The sequence below is a fragment of the Daucus carota genome, chromosome 2 (genome assembly GCF_001625215.2).
Source record: "Daucus carota subsp. sativus chromosome 2, DH1 v3.0, whole genome shotgun sequence".
Lineage (NCBI taxonomy): Eukaryota > Viridiplantae > Streptophyta > Magnoliopsida > Apiales > Apiaceae > Daucus > Daucus carota.
Window position 1 is genome coordinate 42,617,115 of NC_030382.2, and position 19,693 is coordinate 42,636,807.

Genomic DNA, 19,693 nt, shown 5'->3' on the forward strand with positions numbered 1-19,693 from the left:
CTTTACTTACATTAAATTAAATTTATTTTAAAATTACTTAAAGTAAATATGAAATTCTATTATTATCTAATCAAATTATTATATCATATTATTATATAATATTCTAACTGGATAGTGAAAATGAGCCTAATTAGATGAGTTATAATTAATGAAAATGAAGTGATTAATTATATTATTATATTATATAAAAAAATTGTAATGATTTACTCATGGTTAATATCTTGGTTAAAATTTAATAAAAGCAAAGTTGTAGAATGAACATTATTGGTCTAAAATTTATGGGTGAACTCTGATTCGTACTAAAATAATTCTTATTTACTGATTGGTTAACTGTATATTATGGTACAAGGAATGTTGAAAAATTGAATATCATTGATATAAAATTTAGTAATAACTTCTGATTAATTCTAAAATAAGTCCTCTTTTTTTAGAGTAACTAAGATAGGAATTGGTAAAAGATTGCCAATGTTTATGTGTCATGACATTTTTAGTTGCCAACTTATTAGAGCTCCATGATTGCCAATGAGTTGCTACTCAAAGTTGGCAACTACCTCGTTTAGCTAAAAACAAACTACAGTATTATCCAAAAACTATATTTAACCTTAACCATTTATGTATTTGAAATAGGTATACAATATTTATTTAGGGGAGCACATTGACAATTTTTATAGTTGCCAACTATTGGAGTGTATTTTACAAAGAGGTTGCAAATGTGATATGAAGGAGAGATAAAAAAAATTTTAATATATATACCAAGTTGGCAAGACTTAGCAACTATTTTAGCAAATGCAGACTCAGCAACTATTTTAGCAACCCTTGTCGGAGATGGTTAACTGTCAGTTATGACGGGAAAAAACGGCATACTGTAGTAGATTCTTATACAGTTAACCAATCAGTAAATTCTTATTTACTGATTGGTTAACTGTATATTATGGTACAAGGAATGTTGAAAAATTGAATATCATTGATATAAAATTTAGTAATAACTTCTGATTAATTCTAAAATAAGTCCTCTTTTTTTAGAGTAACTAAGATAGGAATTGGTAAAAGATTGCCAATGTTTATGTGTCATGACATTTTTAGTTGCCAACTTATTAGAGCTCCATGATTGCCAATGAGTTGCTACTCAAAGTTGGCAACTACCTCGTTTAGCTAAAAACAAACTACAGTATTATCCAAAAACTATATTTAACCTTAACCATTTATGTATTTGAAATAGGTATACAATATTTATTTAGGGGAGCACATTGACAATTTTTATAGTTGCCAACTATTGGAGTGTATTTTACAAAGAGGTTGCAAATGTGATATGAAGGAGAGATAAAAAAAATTTTAATATATATACCAAGTTGGCAAGACTTAGCAACTATTTTAGCAAATGCAGACTCAGCAACTATTTTAGCAACCCTTGTCGGAGATGGTTAACTGTCAGTTATGACGGGAAAAAACGGCATACTGTAGTAGAGTTGAGTGTTATAATAAATGTTTATCCATTTAGAAAAGTGGAATTAGTTTGGGATTAATCAAAGGTCACCCCTATATTTTAGACCAATAATGTTCATTCTTCAACTGGGATTTTAATATATTTTATACTCCCTCCGTCCCACAATAGAAGTCTTTTTTGTAAGAAATATTTGTCCCATAAACTTGTCAACTTTTAGTCTCCAATGCAATTATATTGACAATATTCCAAAGTTAATACTGCAAGGACTGTTACCAACAACCAACTGACAAAGATGGCAGATGCATTTCGAGCTACACACAATATGCTTGCATCAAATTATTATAACCAGGCTACCCTTTCCACTACACTAATTAGACAAGATCGATTGTCACCAGCGAGACGATCTATATTCCGAAACATGCCAGGAAACAGCCGGAGTCGCCCACAGGTGAACCAAGCTTCATCATCACAGTGATCACAATCACACCAAACTCGGAATTTCAGGAATAATAGAAGTTCCAACAATGAAAATATGAACAGACCGGTGCAGACTCCTCATAGTCAAACAAGGCAGATTTGGAAGGCAAAACCATCTTAATCGAACTACTTTGTAACAGGCTACAGCACTGATCGTATTTGATATCATATTGTGTGCGGTGGTTGTTTGTATTGTTTTGGTATTGTGTACAGATGCATTTGCATCTCCAATAATTAATTCAAAAGGATGATCCCTTGTCCATTTTTTTTGAGGTGGAAGTGATTGTCTTGATGATGTAGCTTCATTGTTATAGTTCAGATTTCCATGTTGAAAAACTCCCCCTAAATTTGACATCTCATTATTTCTAGATTGATTAAAATTTTGAGACACTCTTTCAACTGATGATCCTTGAGGGGTTTCAACTGAAGCCTCCAAAGTAGTTTCAACTGATGCTTCAGTTGAGTTTTCAATAGCAGTTGTCTCTTGCACCAAGGTCTCATCAGTTGAAATATTAATTCTAAGGTTAATTCCAACATTTTGAACAGAATCATCACAATTATCATCACTATCATATAGATAACCTTCACCTTCATTCTCAAATCTGAGATTATCATGAAATCCTTCATCTGTCAATCCTTGAATCTTTTTATCATCAAAAACTACATGAATTGATTCCATAACAATGTTGGTTCTCAGATTGTATACTCTAAATGATTTTCCATTAGAATATCCAACAAAAATAGCTTCATCTGCTTTGGCTTCAAATTTTCAAAGATTTTCACCTTGATTTCTTAGAACATAACACTTACATCCAAATACATGAAGCAAGCTAATTTTTGGCTTCTTTCCCTTGAAGAGTTGAAAAGGAGTTTGATTGTGAGGTTTGGTAATTAGAGAAATGTTTTGAGTAAAACAAGCAGTGTTCACAGCTTCAACCCAAAAATAGGTTGGAAGTTGAGCTTCATTAATCATGGTTCTTGCAGCCTCAATGAGAGTTCTATTCTTCCTTTCTACCACACCATTTTGTTGTGGAGTTCTTGGTGCAGAAAACTCATGAATAATTCCCTTATCTTCACAAAATTCTTTCATCACAGAATTCTTGAATTCTGTTCCATTATCACTTCTTATTCTTTCAACTTTGACATCTGGATTGTTGTCTAATGCCTTGATATGATTGATAATGATTTTCCCAGCTTCATCCTTAGAATGCAGGAAGAAAGTCTAAATAAATTTTGAAAAATCATCAGCAATCACTAGACAATATTTCTTCTTTGAAATGAACATTATATTGACTGGTCCAAACAAATCCATATGCAGGAGCTGAAGAGGTTTCATAATTGATGAAAGAGATTTGCTTTTGAAAGAGCTTCTCTTTTGCTTTCCTTGCTGACAAGCTCCACACAGACCATCTTTGGAGAATTCCAGCTTTGGTATTCCTCTTACCAAATCCTTCTTGACTAGCTCATTTAGTGTCTTGAAGTTTAAATGAGACAATCTTTTGTGCCATAGCCAACTGTCATCTGAGCTTGCTTTGCTGAGAAAACACGTGATTGATTCAGACTTGACGGAATTGAAGTCAGCTACATACACATTTCCTTTCCTTTGTCCAATTAGTACCACATTGCTGTCATCTCCTTTGGTGACAACACAGGCTGCAGGAGTGAAATTAACTTTGTATCCTTTGTCACAGAGTTGACTGATGCTAAGCAAATTATGCTTAAGACCAGACACCAATGCAACCTCATCTATGATGACATTCTCTTTTGCAATCAAGCCATATCCCATAGTATATCCTTTGTTGTCATCTCCAAAGGTAATGCTAGGGCCAGCTTTCTCTACAAACTTTGTGAGTAGGGAAGAATTACCAGTCATGTGCCTGGAGTATCCACTATCTAAGTATCACAAATTCTTCTTATGGTTTCCCTGCACACATTTCAAAAACAGATCAAGTTGATTGTGGTACCCAAATTGCTTTGGATCCAGATTTGTTAGTCTTAACAGCTTTTCCTTCATTCTCAACTTTTCCCTTGGATTGAGGTGGTTCGATCTTGGGTTTTGGTTGAGAAATTGGAATTTCAACATTGTTCTTAAACACAGGCATTTGAGGCATGCATACATTGTTTATACCATGCAAGTTTGAATGGAATTGAGGCATGTTAGAAGCATTGAAATATGGATTGAACATATATGGCATGCTAGGCTGAGAATATGAATTGTGAGGCAATAAACCAGGCATCATGTTCATAGCAGATAAGTTCATGTGAGGAACAGATGGCATGGGAATAGGCAATGATAAATTGGGAGCAATCACAGTTTTGCAATTAGTAGATAAGTGATTTACACTACCACATTTACTGCAAGTTTTCCTAGGAGCACTGGCATTGGGTGTGTAATTAGTGTGCTTATTGACTCCAATTTTACCATTTCTATTCCCTTTCTTCTTCTTAGTCTCTTCTGATTTAAGCTCACTAGCATCCAATTTCTTCTTGGTCTTATTACTGGAATTATGAGTGTTATTGACACTTTCACTAGTCTCAGAAGAATTATTCTCACCTTTAACAAAGTTCTTCTTAACAGGACCATATTTCTTGTTGAGTTTCTTGAGAACTTTCTTGTCAACTGATGAGTTTTTGTTCAACTGATGATTCTCTTCAGTTGAAGCTTTACTTTTCAACTGATGATCATCATCAGTATTCTCATCACTTGAACTGATCTCAGAGATCTCAAGAGCTTTCTTATTCCTTTTCCATTCATTCTCCACAAAGGTTTCTCTACCTTGCATGTTGATGATATTAGTGGAAACATCTCTCCCATATTTCCATTTAGCTATAATTTCTTGTTCCTTATCAAGCTGTTTTCTTATGATCTCTTCTCTTTTTAATACAGCCAAAAGATCATCCTTGGCTGTTTGACATTCAATCTTCAGTCTCTCAAACTCAATGAATTGAGTTTCTAGAGCACTGTTTCTATCACTAAGAAAGGTGTTAGCTTCCTTAATTCTACAATTTTCCTTAGTAAGAGATTTCAAAGAGACATGCAAATGATATAACTCAGTAGACATTTCATTGATAGTAGCATTGCATTCATCTTTAGTTAACTCTACTAAGTTTGTAGTGAATACCTGACTGCTGCTTCCAGTGTTTTCTTCTTGATCTGTGGGTTGGCCATTAGAGCAAGATTGACAAACTCCTCCTCATCTTCAGAATCATCTCCAGCTGCCCAATCATCTTTTGTAATGAATGCTCTTTCTTTTTGCTTGAGAAGTTCATAATATTTCTTTTTGTAATTCATATGATCACTGGATCTCTTCTCAGCTTTTGGCTTTCTGCATTCATTAGCAAAGTGACCTGCATTTCCACAGTTGAAGCACTTGAATTTGGATCTGTCCACCATGCTTCTATCAGGCTTGGAGTTGCCTTTAAATGATTTTGCAGGGTTGAAATTCTTCTTGAATTTCAGTTTGGAGAATCTTCTTGATAGGAAGGCTAAGTGCTGATCAATCCCATCACTTTCTTCATCAGAATCAGCTACATCTTTTCCTTTTCTTTTACTTGATTCTGAGCTCTCTTCTTTGACCAACTTCTCAGTTTCTTCAACCTGAGATTTTCCCTTGTCCTTGACAGTTTCATCAAGAGATGCAACTAAAGCCACAGATGAATACCTTTTCTTTTGGATTTTCTCTATTTCTTCATCTTGTTCCATTTCAAGCTCATAGGTCTTCAGAGTTCCATACAGTCTCTCTAGAGTGTAGTCTTTAAATTCTTGAGTGTTTCTGAGAGAGACTGTCATGGGTTTCCATTATTTGGGAAGAGCTCTCAAGAACTTCAAGTTTGAATCTTTAACCTGATATACTCTTCCAAAAAGTTTCAGGCCATTTAACAGTTTTTGAAATCTGTTAAATGTGTCACTCAAACTTTCACCAGCCTTGAAATGGAATGACTCATATTGTTGAATCAGCAACTGCATTTTGTTTTCTCTTACTTACTCATTCCCTTCACAGATGATCCTGATGGTGTCCCAAACTTCTTTAGCACTTGTGCCGCTAATAATACTATCAATCATTTCTTGATCCAAACCATTAAACAGAAGGTTCATGGTTTTCTTGTCCTTGTGCACTTCTTCAGTATCTTCTTGAGAATACTCACGGATAGGTTTTGGAACCATTTTTCCTACCATATCTTCACCATCAGCTCCCATACTGGTGCAGACCTTCATTGGGACATGAGGTCCTTTCTCAATGCAGTTCACATAACTTTCATCAATAGACAACAAATGCAGATGCATTCTTACTTTCCAGTGAAAGTAGTTGTCTTTGTCAAGAACAGGAATCTTCACTCCAGCATCCTTCTTTCCCATCTTTCTTTAGCAGTGTTGATCTTTTTCCCTGTTTGTTGGGAACCTCGCTCTGATACCAATTTTTATTTTACACCAACTATAAGAAAGATTGTAGAAGGGGGGGTTGAATACAATCTTTTACAAAAATAAAACATTCAAGAACAAACACTTTAAAACAACAAACAGAAAAACACCAAGTATTAAAAATACGGGTGGATTGAATGATCCACCCGTGAGATTTTATATAGAAGAATCTGTGGATTGATTACAATTCGCACAGCTGCAGGTTCATCACTTGAACAGTTTCTAACTCTCAGATATTCTCTCAAGTTTTTCGAACAAGTTCAACTGATGCTACTAACTTGGTTATATACTCCAAGTTTTACAAAGCTTTTTAACTAGAATACAAATTGCACTCTAATCTAAAACAATGCTGCACATCTTTGTCTTATGCATGCGCTTTCTGAGATGTCTTCATCTTTGACCATCATCTTGATTTGATCCAGATTGCATTACATGAGATAAGAATGTTTCTGCTTCTTCCTTATTTTCCTAATCAGGCTTCCATGTCTATTTTAGTGTAATTCGATCCATTTGATTCTCGATCCATGTGATTTGTCAGACTTAAGCTCTAGTCACTTTCAACTGCTCTTTGCTTCATCGGTTGAAAGTTCTGGTTACTTTCAACTGCTCTTTACTTCATCAGTTGAGAGTTCTTTCATCAGTTGAACGAATTACAGACTTCATCAGTTGAATGTTGTTTCAGTCTCATCAGTTGAATTCCTTAGCATCATCAGTTGAATACTTTGTCTTCAGTTGAATGCTTGGTTTTCATCAGTTGAAACATGACCCAGTCTTCATCAGTTTAATAGTTACATCTCATCAGTTGAATATCCTTCACTTAGATAAAATTACATGGCATTGGATATTTACAATTAGCCATCCTATTCTACCCATCCGTTGATAATTCCCAAAGACAAGAAGTATAACAATTACAACTGAAATTTGATAAAGATTCTAAAAAAGACATGTTACAATATGTTTATGTTATCATCAAAAATTATTGATTCCTAACAAAATCCCAATTGAATACCTTCGAAATTTGAAGTATAATTTAAAATCATGATCAAATACCACCAGTTTTTCTAAATAATTTAAAATCTTAAGTGAATTTCAAAGATTGTGACAATTTTTGAAAATCAGATTTGAATCCCCTCAAATTTAATGAATGAAAGATATCTTTTAAAATCTCAATTGAATATACCCCTAATAAATGTGGTAGATGAAAAAAATCTTTAAAAATCTCAATTAATTATACCCCTAATAAATTTGGTGCATAAAAAAATCCCTTTAAATACACCATATGAATTGACACCAACCCATGAACATGTCAATTTCCTGAATCCCCATGAAAGCTCAACCCTAGTTATGATCCACACATGTATTTATCGATTTCCCATATCCATTTTGTCGCCGCCTTGTCAAATTTTCGTTAGTGCAACATTTTGTCGAACACTCGGTGGAGATGAATGGTTCTCCACCTATTCCATGTGTAGTTGTTTCACTTTAACAAACTTATTAAATAATGAAGAAAATTTCGGCAAATACGATAAAAATAATGAAGAAAATGCTCCATTAAATATCAAACACAAAAATAGCTTCCTCCTTCTGTGGGGTTGTGAGAATATTTAAGATGGCAGATGCATTTCGAGCTACACACAATATGCTTGCATCAAATTATTATAACCAGGCTACCCTTTCCCCTACACTAATTAGACAAGATCGATTGTCACCAGCGAGACGATCTATATTCCGAAACATGCCAGGAAACAACCGGAGTCGCCCACAGGTGAACCAAGCTTCATCATCACAGTCACAATCACACCAAACTCGGAATTTCAGGAATAATAGAAGTTCCAACAATGAAAATATGAACAGACCGGTGGAGACTCCTCATAGTCAAACAAGGCAGATTTGGAAGGCAAAACCATCTTAATCGAACAAAAAATTTGTAACAGGTTACAGCACTGATCGTATTTGATATCGTATTGTGTGCGGTGGTTGTTTGTATTGTTTTGGTAATTTAACACCACTGACGAAATTGGTAAAAATACAAAAACTAATAGTAAGGGCGATTGTTTTTACGCACAAAATTAGATTTCTATGATAATTGAATCACTAAAAGAATTATAAATTTAAATCTTCTAACTAAATTTTAGTTAAGTTTAATATAACTATAAACTAATCTAATTTAAAATAATAAATATTCATGAGTCATGTACAAATATAAAAAATGCGACGAAGATTGATGATTATTAAATAATTTTGATATCGAAAATATATAATTAATGGTGATAAAAATAAATTAGTTAATTATTTATTTGAGGAATCCTGAGACCCGAAGATGAGTTCTAATTAGATGAGTTATAACTGGATTATGAAGGAAGTTTGATTACATTATATTATAAACCAAAAAGTTATAAGTTAAATTATGATTAACTTGTATGTGGTTAAAATCTTGGATAAAATTCAATATAAATTTTTAGGCCTTGCCTTTGATTGATCAAAAGATAATTCAACTTTACTTACATTAAATTAAATTTATTTCAAAATTACTTAAAGTAAATAGGAAATTCTATTATTATCTAATCATATTATCATATCATATTCTAACTGGATAGTGAAAATGAGCCTAGTTGGATGAGTTATAATTAATGAAAATGAAGTGATTAATTATATTTTATAATAAAAAAATTGTAATGATTTACTCATGGTTTATATCTTGGTTAAATTTAATAAAAGCAAAGTTGTAGAATGAACATTATTGGTCTAAAATTTTGGGGTGAACTCTGATTAGTCCTAAAATAATTCTTATTTACTGATTGGTTAACTGCATATTGTGGTACAAGGAATGTTGAAAAATTGAATGTCACTGATTGAAAATTTAGTAATGGCTTCTGATTAATTCTAAAATAATTCTTCTTTTATAAGAGTGACTAAGATAAAAATTGGCAAAAGATTGCCAATGTCCATGTGACATGACATTTTTAGTTGCCAATCTATTAGAGCTCCATGATTGCCAATGAGTTGCTACTCAAAGTTGGCAACTACCTCGTTTAGCTAAAAACAAACTACAGTATTATCCAAAAACTATATTTAACCTTAACCATTTATGTATTTGAAATAGGTATACACTATTTATTTAGGGGACCACATTGAGAATTCTTATAGTTGCCAACTTTTGGATTGTATTTTACAAAGAGGTTGCAAATGTGATATGAAAGAGAGATAAAATAAAAAATTAATATATATACCGAGCTGGCAAGACTTAGCAACTATTTTAGCAACCCTGGTTGGAGATGGTTAACTGCTAGTTATGACGGGAAATCACTGCATATATAGTGTAGTTGAGTCGGGTATATAATAAATGTTTATCCAATTAGAAAAGTGGAATTATTTTGGGATTAATCAAAAATCACCCCTATATTTTAGACCAATAATGTTCATTTGGAATTTTAATATATTTTATACTCCCTCCGTCTCACAATAAAAGTCTCTTTTGTAACAAATTTTTGTACCTTAAACTTGTCAACTTTTAGTCTCCAATGCAAATATATTGAAAATATTCCAAAATTACCCATCTTGAAAATGTATGACAATTAATGAGAGTTAAATAAGAGTCTACATTCATTCATTTATTAATTAGGGGCACAAGTAAGAAAATATTATCTAATTTATGCGTTCTTAAAATGCCCAACTTTTACAAAAGAGACTTGTATTGTGGGACGGAGGGAGTATAGTTTATGAATATTAATTGATTGTATCTGATTTTGATTTTATCCGGATTCTTTATAAAATATCGCAAAGCTGACTAGAGTCTTCAGGATTTAGGATTTAAGCACAATGTTTCGAAATCTCATGGATATAGGTGGAATATCAAATATTTTAAAATACACACAATCTCAAAAAAAAAATCATCATTTCATGAAGTCCAAAAAAATTCATCACCATTTGAATACAATCAATTTTTAATATATTAAAAAAAATCCCAATTGAATACCTTCGAAATTTGAAGTATAATTTAAAATCATGATCAAATACCACCAGTTTTTCTAAATAATTTAAAATCTTAAGTGAATTTCCAAGATTATGATAATTTTTGAAAATCAGATTTCAATCCCCTCAAATTTAATGAATGAAAGATATCTTTTAAAATCTCAATTAAATATACCCCTAATAAATGTGGTAGATGAAAAAAATCTTTAAAAATCTCAATTAATTACACCCCTAATAAATGTGGTGCATAAAAAAAATCCCTTTAAATACCCCATATGAATTGACACCAACCCATGAACATGTCAATTTCCTGAATCCCCATGAAAGCTCAACCCTAGTTATGATTCACACATGTATTTATCGATTTCCCATATCCATTTTGTCGCCGCCTTGTCCAATTTTCGTTAGTGCAATATTTTGTCGAACACTCGGTGGAGATGAATGGTTCTCCACCTATTCCATGTGTAGTTGTTTCACTTTAACAAACTTATTAAATAATGAAGAAAATTTCGGCAAATAAGATAAAAATAATGAAGAAAATGCTCCATTAAATATTAAACACAAAAATAGCTTCCTCCTTCTGTGGGGTTGTGAGAATATTTAGAGCTCAAGTCCCAAGAAATTTGAAAGAGAAGTGGGATCTACGAAGCAATCAAGGCCTCAACATATAGTGTTCCAAGGGACAAGATGTTGATCTTGGGTCTTGCTGAGTTTTGGTGTTGTGATACAAACACATTTGTTTTTCCATGGGGTGGGGTAACTATCACTCTTGAAGATATTATGCATTTAGGGTCTTTGTCTGTTTAAGGTTGCTCTATTTCAACTCCCAGTAATGATGAATGTGTTCATGTTTATAAATGTTTGAGAAGTGAAATTAAGCAAGTTAAATTTGCTAGTGGTGGATCTATGAATCCTTCTATGTGGATGGAGTATTTTATGAATAGTGTTAAGGATGTAAATATGCAATGTTGTTATTCATTTGTCTGGAGGTAATAGGGTTGCCCTTGCGCCCGTTGTTCTTGTATGTATTTATGGAAATATAACACGTGTCATCCACGAGTGATTTATAATATTTGTAATTTTATCATTTATTTCTTAAATTTAATTGAAATACAAATAAATTATACTAACCGAATCTTCAAAAAAGATACTCCCTCCGTCCCTCCCATTTCTTTCCACTTTCCTTTTTGGGACGTCCCATCCAATTCTTTACATTTCAAAACTTACCAAAAATAGTCAATGGGTCCCACCACTTCTCCACTTTTCTTTCCTTTTCACACTACTTTTACTCCACTATCTTCTTTTTATACATTAAAAATCAATGGGTCCCACCACTTTACCCACTTTTCATCCTCTTTTCAACTAATTTATACATATTTCTTAACCTTCGTGCCCAACCCATTCGATAAGAAATGGGAGGGACGGAGGGAGTATTTAATTATATAAAGGATATTTAATTATATAAAAGATGATAGGTTTATTTAAAAAGAAAAATTGATTATATAAGAAGGTCCATAATTCGGCTGAAGTACTGACCGACCAAAATTTTAATATTTCAACCTTAATAATATAATATAGAAGTATAGATGAGAGTGTTAGGACGGACCCAATTTTGTAAAATTGCCAGGGCTGAACCAAATTTTTTTCGCCAACATTTTAAAATTTAATAAGTCGCCCAACGAAATGATGTCTTGACATCCCAATGTTTTCTTTTGTTAGTTTTCATGTACAATTGTAAATGAGTGCTAAGATCTGTAACCCCCATGCAAGGATGCAAGTCGAACAATATCCACAAATGATGTCAAATTTAAGATACTTGCAGTAATATTATTTTAATGATGTCTTACAACACTTAACATCTTGTACATGTGCCTTATTTTCAAGACATTGCATTAAAAATTAGTTTCATTAGTAAAATAGCATGAGATTTCATTAGATAATATAATACAACAAAGACGAAGAACATAATTAATAAAATTACATTATATTATAACTAGTAAAAAGAATATTGTGCGATCACATAGTTGATAAATAATAGAGTAATTTAAAAAAAAATTCTAATATTAAATTTCGATATTGTAAAATGATACTATATTTCCAACTATATATACAATATTATACATGTTAGAAATATAAAATTTTAATACTAAATTTATATCTGATTTTTTAAATTTAAAACCTCTATTTATATCTGATTTTTTTGTTAAAGTTTAGACTTATAATTTTTTCTTTTTATGCGTCTAATTCCCCAATAAGAGAGAGTTTTGATTTTTTTTCATTTAAACCATATGCAAATCTAGCAAACCCAATCATGTACATAAGTCACAGGGCTCAGTTATTTTATCTTAGGGCTGATAGAATAAGAAGAGTTCGAATTTTGACCCGGACCGGAGCCAAAGTTGAAAGTTTCACGGTTTGTGAAGCTTCTTGAAGCTGGTAATCAATTATACAATTCTATCTTCGCATCATTCGATTCTTGTTTTTAAATAGGGTTAAATAGCTAATTCACCACTAACCTGACTGGAAACTTGCAACTGAGCAATGTTGTTGAAAAAACTTTCAAACGCATCACCAAATAATTAAAAACTTTCAAAATCATCATTCTCCGTCAGTTCCGTTAAGTAGTTAACGGAAAGTTCAAAAAAGAAATAAAAAAAAATTGGAAAAATTGGAAAAAAATAATGAAAAATTCTGAAAAATTCAACAAAACCTGACTATTATTTTTTTGAAAAATGTGAATAAAATAAAAGAAAATCAAAAAATTAAAAAAATGGAAAACAAAACGTTTCAAACCTTTTTTTATTCTTTTCAATTTTTCTAAAACACGAAAAAAAACTTGCCACCTAATTTTTTTCAAAATTTTTCAAATTCTTTTAAGATTTTTGAATTTTTTTCAGAATATTTTTGAACTTTAGAATTTTTTTTCAGAAATTTTTGAATTTATTATGAATTTTTTGTTTTATCTCCAAATTTTTCTGAATTTTTTAAGTGTTTTTCAGATTTTTTTCATTTTTAAAAAAAAATATTTTTGAACCGTTAATTACTTAACGGAACTGACGGAGAATGATGCTTTTGAAAGTTTTTAATTACTTGATGATGCGTTTGAAAGTTTTTTCAACAACATGACTCAGTTGCAAGTTTTGAGCCAGGTTAGTGATGAATTAGCTATTTAACCCTTTTTAAATATAAGCAAAGAAGGTTCTTTTTGACTTTAAGATATGTTTAGTCACCGCCTTAGTCGAATTTTCGCTAGCGCCTCTTGATCACTTGGCGGAGATGAATGGTTCTCCACTTGTTCGATGTGTAGTTGTTCCACTTTATCAAGCTTCTTAAATAATGAAGAAAATGCTCCAGTAAATATCGAGATTCGAGCCGTGATGACTCCTTTTAAGGTAATTTTTTTTTTCCTTTTTGTCATTTAATTGACGCCTCTTAAACAGTGCTATGGTGCTTGCTATAGAGACGAATTAGTTGTTAATTTTTTGCGATTTAGGGCGGAGAGGATTGAGAGTGCTTTTCATTTAAGATTGGGATGAAGCATCGTATCGATTGGATGGTTATTTTGTACTCTTGGCCACTTTAGATTGATTAAATCGAGACATCTAAAAGCTGATATTATATGATGATACTTGCAATTTTATATGTGCACATCCGATACTTGTTTTTTGATATAAGCTCTTGAGCCTTTCCTTATTTATCAGTCCTTTGGTGCTGTGGTACAGATACTTTTTTTTTCCATGGGGTGAGGTAACTATCAGTCTTGAAAATATTGTGCATTTAGGGTGTCTGTCGTTTTTAGGTTGCTCTAGTTCAACCCCATGTGATGATGAATGTGTTGATGTTTATAATTGTTTGAGAAGTGAAATTAAGAGTGTTAAATTTACTAATGCTGGATCTGTGACTCTTCAATGTGGATGGAGTATATTATGAATAGTGGTAAGGATGTAGAGCATGAAGCATTTCTTGTATTTTGGCTGTGTAAGTTTGTTTTTGTGCGCACTCAGATACTTGTGCAGGATTTGAATGTTGCTTTTCATTTGTCTTAATAGGGTTGCCCTTGCTCCTGTTCTTGCTTGTATTTAGGGTTTACTTTTTTGGGCGCTAAAACCGGCCCAATAACATTAATTACATTGCACTTTTCTTAGCTTCAATAAAGCAAGCTTTTCTAATTGCTTCGTGCCTGGCCGTGCTTTGCACTTCATGGCCTCCAACGCGCGCTTGTTTGAAGTTGGGCCAAGTGTGTAGATTTTCCATGATGATTAATTATTTATCTATTTTAAGCGATCCTTAATTGGAGAAAATGTAGTATTTCTGTTTGTTACAATTATAATGGTGTTATGCCTTGAAAAACCACTATTTAACTGTTGTACACAGGTGCAATGGTGGAGTCAAACTATTTGGCTCGTTTGTAGCTGAACTATTCAAGAAATGGTGAGATTTGGATATATCTATAGAGATACATGTTTTCATATCTCAAGCACAGCAAGAAAGCCGAAGGAAAGTTTGCTTGCAGATTTACTTGGAGCTCTTAGAAGGAAAGGTAATCTTTTTTCAAGATATAGAACTCCATGCATATTGTGAAATTGTTGCTGCCCTTGTGATATCTCACATTATTTAGTAAAACAATCAATTTATCAAATTCCAAATACTAGTTCTCCGCATCATCCTATACTTTTTTCTTAAGTTGAGGATCTTTTTGAGCAGCCTGTTAAACCTGCACGGGCTGTTGCCAACAACCATCTGACAAGAATGGCAGATGCATTTCGAGCTTAACACAATATGCTTCCATCAAATTATCATAATCAGGCTACTGTCTCCCCACACTAATTAGACAAGATCGACTGCCATCTGCAAAACGGTCACCGGACAGAAAGAAACATGGAAAAAACCGGTGGCGTCCACAGGTAAACCGATCATCATCATCATTATTATCAGTGTCAAACTCAGAATTTAAGGAATAATAAGCATTCATTTTCTGTGTTGATTGTTTGTATAGTTTTGGTAAGCATCCAAGACCACTGATGAAGTCTGTAAATTTTCTTTATATCTCATTCCATCAGAAATTTGATAAGCCAAAGAGTGAGTAGTTTGGGCGAATATGTGAACACGCAGTAGTTTTAGCAATATATTTTTGGATCATATGCTTTTGATGATTTTGATTCGAAGCATAAGTAATTTCAGAACTTAGGATTGTTTAATCTTACTTTCCTTTGAAATCACACTTAATTAATTTAAACTTCATATCTAAATATTGAATGATGGTAGAATGAATATGTAATCTAGAAATTAAGAAAATTAAATTCTTGAAACATTCTATATCATTTGTGTAACACTATGTTTCATGAACAACATAGATTAATTAGGTCAACTTTCATGCTCTTCATGAACCCTAAGCGAAAATGTGTTCGTCTTTGAGAGAAAAAATCTGACAAATCAATATCAGTTCAGAAATTATTTACGCAATTATAATTAGTAGTATTTATTGAATCCGCGTGTTTATGTTGTAATTGCATAATAATCATTGACCGAACATCAGCGGATACAGAAAATGATACTTGCATGATACACTAAACCTGGAGAACAAAGGCATTCTATATTACTCTACTGCCGTCAAATGGAGATATAAAGATTCTTCATTATTATCAAATTACCTTAATGCTTAAACTAGATAATTCACTTATAGCTATCGATCTTTATATATATATTTCAAAATTAAATAACCAATACTTAATGGCAATGCTTGCATTTCTTCCTCTACATCACCTTATATTTCTTTTTGATATATGCTGAGAATTTTCATTTTGACTTCAGATATCTTCAGCCTTGTCATTTCTAGTATGCAAATGAGTTCTCTGGTAAAACCTACGTTGCGGGATACTCTTTCGCTCATTGGACCTGAGAGGGAGGATGAGCAAGTGAGGCAATATATCATTGAAGACTTGTGAGATGTTTTTTGGACCGTGGAAAGTCTTAGAGGTATTAAGACTTTATAAGAGGCAGTGGCCTGTATGTACCTAGTTGGATAGTTTATTTTGTACATCCTTGATTTCTGCAAGAAATAGAACTTCTTATTAAGACAAGAAATGAAATTTGTCAGGACTGAAGTTTTTTATGGAAGTTTATTATTTTAATTCTATGTTGATGCGCTTGACCTTTGTGATGTCTTTTTTCTGACATTACTAACTGGCATAGGCCTATGTTGCCTCAGAAACATGGATAAAGTAGTATAGGAATTGAAATATTCTCTGATGATTAATATTCCATTATTTTGTTTGTTGCTTAATAAGATGGTGTTCTATCATTTTCAATTGAAATGGTGTTATGCCAACCAGAACTTAGAGCTAAACTGTTATGCACAGGGGCCATGGTGGAACCATTTGGCTCTTATGTATCTAAGCATTTGACCAGAACATATCTATAGAGATACATAGAGGTCGCATATTTTAAATATTTGGAGAAACCAGAAGGAAAATTTACCAGAAACTGTACTAGAAGCTCTCTGAAGTGAGGGTAACCTGCCTCCTTTTTAGTAATCTGCTTGACAATTGACATATAGGTGTGTTGACTAAATCATTGTGAGATAATTTTTTGAAGGTTGATTTTGCAGGAAAAACTAGAGACCTCTTTCAGAATTTAGCTGTTAAAAATTCAGATAACTTGACACTGAATAGTACTTTATTTTTTCCATACAGGTTTGAGAACTGCAGCTGTTGAACAAATTGCAAGAACATTTGCTGCGGACAAAAACTGGTTTAAACGGTCTAGGCGGAGAAATGAAAGTTCTCTGATCTGCTCGTTTCATTCTTTGCAAAGGTATATTTACACATTTTCGGTTAAACTATATATTCTGCTCTACATTCAATTTATCTAATAAAGTGGGATGTTGGTATGACTACTGGTGAACTTTTCTTTCCACAATGAGAACTGGCATTAGTAGCAAGAATGCCGTGATTATAGCCTTAACACGTGGTCGCAGCATTAGACCAACCCGAACCTATTCATGGCACAATTTACATTGGCAAAACCCGAAAATGATATGAAACTGACTGTCGAACCTAACATGATCCTGAAATGAGCAGTAAAAAGCACAATATCTTGCACTTTATAATGCATGTGTGCGTGGTGTCTGCAGTGGAAGCAGCAGTAATCAATTTCACTGTAACGAAAAAACTTATGTATATTTATGATCTTTTCAGTTCTCTGACATTGATATGAGGGCCTCAGAACAAGGCATCAATCCTTACTCTGGACAGTACGAAGATATTGGGAGAAGCATGGCATGGCTGCCTCAGACATTAGCACTCTATGTAATCCCACACACACAGATTCCCTTGTGCTGGCGTGTTTCTCATTGCTGGAGACTCTGTAGCTGCTTAATCAATGCATGTTTAGCTCCTTTTTCACTTCTTACAAATTTATTCTTAGGTTATGGATCCTTTTGAGCAGCCTAATAATACTGCAAGGCCTATTAGCAACAAAACCTTCAGACAGAAACACTGGGGGAAACTATGACGGGAGTCATCCACAGGTCAACAGAGAAGCATCAGCACCATCACAGTCGCATCTAACTTAAGATGTAATGAATGATAAACGTTCTAACAATGCGACTGTCAGCAGACCAGTGCAGCCAATTCAAGCACAACAGATCTGGAGGGCAAAACCCAAGAGCTAAATTCCACGAGGATGGACCTACAGCCTGCCTTCGTATATTAATTATTGATAAAGATAATATTGCTTATTGTTAATCAAGTCTTTATAAATGGTTTGTTGTAAAAATAACATTATAACCATTAAGTTTAAAGTCAATGTAAATGTTTTAATAAATTGTGTGTTGGCCTAGCTTTGTAGCCTGTGGTACAGGTAACATTACTGTTGTGAGAGTTTCATATCAGGGGAAATGAATTTTATTTTGCACTAAAATTTCCCCTTTTAAAAACAACCACTCACGATCACAATCATTTGGTTGGGTGGTTGGTTGGGTACGTGGTATGAGAAATTGGGTATGGTTAGTTCATACATTTCATTTTAGTGGAGATACATTTCATTCCATCACTGGAATAGATACGTGATAGTCTAACTCTATATCCCTCTGGCCTGATTTGTGATTCCAATTCTATACCAGTCAGAGAACCAACCAATTTTTAGAAATCATATTTTCTGACACTAGCTTATGATTATCCTTTTACTTATTGTAGGAATTGCATGAGATTGTACTATTCAATTTAAGTGCTGAGACAATCGAATATCCTAACCCTAAATTATCATTCAAAAATCATTTTGTCCCACTATTTTGAATAATTCAAATCGCACCTTATTAGTTTAACCCGCGAGACAGTTTGCACCCCTTCCGTTAAATATACATAATTTTATACTTTAATGAAATATCATTTTGATATTTTAAAATAATAAAACTATAATTAAATATCTCAAAAGTATAATACTCCCTCCGATTCAAAATATATGACGCTTTGACTTTTTGCACGTATTTAAAATCCTTTGACCATGTACTTATATTTATTATTTTTAAAATTTTATTTTTTAAAATAAAAGTATATAGTCAAAATTTTAAAGTATAAATTCTTTTTAAAAGAAATGATGAATCTAGATGCTTGGTGAAAACACTTTGAAATATGTGTAAAAAGTCTGACAAAGATGGCAGATGCATTTCGAGCTACACACAATATGCTTACATCAAATTATTATAACCAGGCTACCTTTTCCGCTACACTAATTAGACAAGATCGATTGTCACCAGCGAGACGATCTATATTCCGAAACATGCCAGGAAACAACCGGAGTCACCCACAGGTGAACCAAGCTTCATCATCACAGTCACAATCACACCAAACTCGGAATTTCAGGAATAATAGAAGTTCCAACAATGAAAATATGAACAGACCGGTGCAGACTCCTCATAGTCAAACAAGGCAGATTTGGAAGGCAAAACCATCTTAATCGAACTAAAAATTTGTAACAGGTTACATCACTGTTCGTATTTGATATCGTATTGTGTGTGGTGGTTGTTTGTATTGTTTTGATAATTTAACACTACTGACGAAATTGGTAAACATACAAAAAATAATAGTAATAGCGATTGTTTTTACGCATAAAATTAGATTTATATGATAATTGAATCACTAAAAGAATTATAAATTTAAATCTTCTAAGTAAATTTTAGTTAAGTTTAATATAAGTATAAATTAATCTAAATTAAAATAATAAATATTGTTGAGTCATGTACAAATCTAAAAAATGCGACGAAGATTGATGATTATTAAATAATTTTGATATCGAAAATATATAATTAATGGAAATAAAAATAAATTAGTTAATTATTTATTTGAGGAATTGTGAGACCCGAAGATGAGTTCTAATTAGAT

At 32.7% G+C, this 19,693-nt stretch overlaps 2 long non-coding RNA genes across 12 annotated transcripts in view; both read left to right on the top strand.

Moving 5' to 3' along the window:
• Window positions 1–19,693, top strand: part of LOC108209373 (uncharacterized) — a 52,506-nt gene that overhangs the window by 21,970 nt on the left and 10,843 nt on the right. The gene's annotated exons all lie outside the window — the stretch shown is intronic.
• On the top strand, window positions 13,538–18,152 carry LOC108209372 (uncharacterized). Of its 2 annotated transcripts, XR_010288927.1 has the most exons (7): window positions 13,538–13,705; window positions 14,688–14,853; window positions 15,018–15,217; window positions 16,125–16,289; window positions 16,673–16,869; window positions 17,006–17,126; window positions 17,510–18,152. It is a non-coding gene; the product is annotated as an uncharacterized LOC108209372 (long non-coding RNA). The 2 variants fall into 2 exon arrangements; XR_001804596.2 differs by lacking the exon at window positions 16,673–16,869 and having other exon boundaries at window positions 13,543–13,705.